Source organism: Mandrillus leucophaeus, unplaced genomic scaffold (genome assembly GCF_000951045.1).
Source record: "Mandrillus leucophaeus isolate KB7577 unplaced genomic scaffold, Mleu.le_1.0 Scaffold15, whole genome shotgun sequence".
In the NCBI taxonomy this organism is placed as follows: Eukaryota; Metazoa; Chordata; class Mammalia; order Primates; family Cercopithecidae; genus Mandrillus; species Mandrillus leucophaeus.
The window spans coordinates 10,223,859-10,228,437 of record NW_012101476.1 but is presented as its reverse complement, the minus strand read 5'-3'; positions in this window follow the sequence as shown (position 1 = coordinate 10,228,437).

Below are 4,579 nucleotides of genomic sequence, written 5' to 3'. Positions count from 1 at the left end.
GTGCAGGCAAGGCTAATCAGTGAAACGCATTTTATCCAGCACTTTCCTGCAGAGGAGATGAGGGTCAGCTCTGTGACACAAACATCAGGACCCAGGGCTTTGCATATCTAGTTTATCTGACAGTGTAGTTCCAAAAAAGGTGTCAACACCCACTGTGGAATATAAGCTCCTATAACCGAAACCATGCCCTTGTGGCCAACAGGAAACTGAAAGGTATTTTTAAGCAGAACCCAGTTTATAATGGTTACACATTTTTGCCCTTCGTTGCTCCTCTATGCATTCAATTTTTATTAAGAAAAAATTAAACATCAAAACACATGGAGAGTAACACCCATATTTCTATTTGCCCCACCCCCCCCAACATAAGCAAATAGTAGTATTCTATCATGTGCTTCATATCATTTCCTTTTTTTTTTTTTTTTTAACAGATGGGGTCTCACTTTGTTGCTGAGGCTGGTCTCGAACTTCTGAGCTCAAGCAATCCTCCCGCCTTAGCCTCCCAAAGTGCTGGGATTACAGGCCAATATCATTTTTTAAGAAATGGCATACAACAGAGCTGAAGTTCCCTGTGTTCCTATCCCCAAGCCACAGGTATCCCCATGACACCAGTGTATGGTTTCCATGATTTTATGTATTTACTGCATACATATGAATTCTTAGATGAGCTTTTTTAAAAAAATCATACAAATTGATTTATACCATACACAGAAAAGGTTTGGCAATTGTTTGATCGACCATCATATTTTTTAGATCTATTTGTGTTAAAACATGTAATTCTAATCCAACTTAACTTTTATCGAGTGTAGGTATGATATATAAGATGTATATGATATTCTACATCTTATTCCTTACTGGTGGGGTCTTTCACTATTACAGGTATTGCTGCAGTAAACAACCTCATATATGTCTCCTTGTGATACTGCATGAGAGTTTTTTGTTTTGTTTTGTTTTTTGAGACAGAGTCTCTCTCTGTCGCCCAGGCTGGAGTGCAGTGGCCAGATCTCAGCTCACTGCAAGCTCTGCCTCCCGGGTTCACGCCATTCTCCTGCCTCAGCCTCCTGAGTAGCTGGGACTACAGGCGCCCACCACTTCGCCCGGCTAGTTTTTTGTGTTTTTTAGTAGAGATGGGGTTTCACTGTGTTGGCCAGATGGTCTCAATCTCCTGACCTCGTGATCCGCCCGTCTCAGCCTCCCAAAGTGCTGGGATTACAGGCTTGAGCCACCGCGCCTGGCCCCGAGAGTTTCTTTAGGGTATATTTATATAAAGTAGAATTACTAGGGACAAGGGTTACGCACGTTTTTAATTGCATTAGTATCAGCCAATAGCTCTCCAAAACAGACCCATCATCAGTGTGGTCCCCACAGGCAGTCTGTGCATTTCCATTTGCCCATATGGCTCACCCATCAGCACTGTGAAACTCAGGCCTGTCAATGACTGTCTCCATGGCGGCATTCAGTGCTAATCACTTTGCTGAATTAAACATTAATGTGAATTTCCCTGATCACTTCGGAGCATCCTTTCCTGTGAGTGGACATTTCAAGATCCCTCTTTTTAAAGCCCTGTTCTTATTCTTTGCCCAGTTTTTTTCTATTAGGTTATCTTTTTTGTGTGTGTAGAAATGGGGTCTCATTAGAGTTTTTTTCTATTAGGTTATCTTTTTATTTTTTTGTAGAAATGGGGTCTCATTAGGCTGCCCAAGCTTGTCTCAAACTCCTAAGCTCAATCCTCCTGCCTTAGCCTCCCCAAGTGCTAGGATGACAGGTATAAGCCATAGCACCTGGCCCATTTTCTTAATGATCTATAATAAGATCTTGATATATTTTGCTTGCCAATTACTTGTTATATATGTTGCAGATGTCTGCTCCAAATCTGTCCACTGCACACTGCATTTCAAAATGTAAACTGAGAAGTCTTATGACTGCCGGACTCCTGAAATAGATGGTATGATCTTAAAGTGGGAATAGTTCACACAGCTGCAAGACCTACAGATATCAACAAAACCACACAACAGTCGATGTCACTTTCATATTTAGGGACCACTTTATGTTTTTCAAGGCATCTTTTTTTTTCTTTTTTGTGGGGACAGAGTCTCACTCTGTCTCCCAGGCCGGAGTGCAGTGGTGCGATCTCGGCTCACTGCAACCTCCGTCTCTGAGTTCAAGTGATTCTCCTGCCTCGGCCTGCTGAGTAGCTGGGATTACAAGCGTGCACCCCCATGCCTGGCTTATTTTTGTATTTTTAGTAGAGACAGGGTTTCACCATCTTGGCCAGGCTGATCTCAAACTCCTGGCCTCAAGTGATCTGCCTACCTTGGCTCCCCAAATTTCTGAGATTACAGACGTAAGCCACCCCACCCAGCCAAGGCATCTTTCAATCATTTAATTTCAACCTCATAAAAACCTGAGGCGGCCGGGCGTGGGGGCTCACACCTGTAATCCCAGCACTTTAGGAAGCCAAGATGGGTGGATCACGAGGTCAGGAGATTGAGACCATCCTGGCTAACGCGGTGAAACCCCGTCTCTACTAAAAATACAGAAAAAAAAAAAAATTAGCCGGGCGTGGTGGCGGGCACCTGTAGTCCCAGCTACTCAGGAGGCTGAGGCAGGAGAATGGCGTGAACCCGGGAGATGGAGCTTGCAGTGAGCCGAGATTGCGCCACTGCACTCCAGCCTGGGCGACAGAGCCAGACTCCATCTCAAAAAAATAAATAAATAAATAAAAAACCTGAGGCACGTGGGGACCCATCTCATCCCCCTGAGGTGAGGCGTTTGGCTCAGTGGTTGGTCATCAAGACCTCTTCAGTGCTCCAAGTCTGACCCGTTATCCCGGTTTTGCAGCTTTCCAGAACAACTCAGAGTAGAGAAGCAGACAAACCTGTCTACAGTCACAGTCCTGCGTAAAGGGGGGACGGGGGAGGATCCAAAATCCCAGTCACCTGGTCCCGTGAACGGCGTCTATCTCCCCCAAGAAAAGTCCACATAATGGGGTTGCTGAAGTCGGCCCCAGGAGACCTGGGGAAGAGATGGCAAGGTGTGGCTCCCTGGCAAGCACAGCGCTGCCAACCCACCCGGGACATGGCAAGACGAGAGCCACCCCTCTCCATCCACACGGGATGCGCCCATCTTGGTGTTTCCGCCCCATAAGAAAAGGGTCGTGTGAAGACAGGGATGCACTTTATTCCACCACTTTTATTGAGCAACGGCCGTGGGGACCTGATGCTGCGCTCAGTGCTCTACTGTGAGACATCACCAGACGTCATTGCTAGAGGCAAGAATCGCTTACAAAGATGAAAGGGCAGAGCCTAATACTTGTTTTTTAATGGTTGTTATTCCATGCAGAAACACTGACTGATCCAGAACTGGTAGCTAAGGCGGTGATCAAACAGGAATGCTCTTCTTCTCAGTTTAAGACGAAGACCCGCCATGACAACGGCTGGAACGCTGGAGAAGAGAAACTCCACGGCGGCCGGTGTGAAGCTTCTCGCCAGATTTGTGGCTCCACCCCCAAGTACCCACGTGGAGAGGCCTCCAGTCGTACAGCACAAAGGGCATCGCCTTGGGCGGCTCAGGTTCACTCTGTCCCGCACTGTCTGTGGTGGGAGGTTCGGGCCGGCCTGGGTGCATCCAGTGAGTACCACGTTCCCTTTTCTGGTCACACTGTCTCCAGGACAGGCCTGATCCGTTCTCCATTGCCCCAGAAACCCACACATCCCTGAACTAATCATGCAAAGGGGTTCTTAAAATTTATGAAGACAAAGACTCCTAGGCCGGCCCATGTAGTCTGAATAGGCTACCGAATGCTCCACCAATGGCTTATAATGCAGAACGACCTGTTTCTATCACTGCAGGACGGGATTGTAAGATTTTCTTATCCCGCCTTGGCTGCAGAGTCCCATTCCCGTCCAACCCAAAGCACTAGGACAATGCTGGATGTGATCGATGTTCCATGAGTATCCGCAGAACCAAATAATAAGTGGGCGATGGTGCCTCCTGGGTGTGGGCAGCCTCTCTTACTAATTTGATAGCTTCAAGGAGTTCACAAACTGCAGGGTGGGTGAAGAATTCGTTTGACAACCATAGAAACAGATGAAAAACAATTCCCACCGAGTCTCCAAACAGCCCTGTGCACTGAGAATGCCGAGCCACGAGAATATACACCTTGACACACCTTCACACTGCTGTCGGTCTGAATGGCTCATTAGCAAAACCTTAGGGGTACCGCCTGCGTGTCCTCTAAAAGGTTTTTATCCTACACGTAAACTTTTTACAAGAGTTCAAGACCTAATACTGAAGACGAATTTCCTAAGAAACTCAGTGCTCCTTGTGGGGTATACAAAGCCAGGGCCTTCCCCTACAAACACCATAGAAAGCCCCTGAGTGACGGACGCGCCCAGGCGCGGGGCTGGGGGATGCTTTGGAAAGTGCTCCAGGAAAAGCATCCACACAGCAGCCAGCAGAGCCGCGGTCCCAGGCCACATCCGAGGCCGACCTTCCGTGGGCCCAGCCATTCCCTATGAGCACCGAAGGCAGTCCTGGTGCCGACCCGGAGGTGGCGGCCTGCACCTGGGACCTGTGCATC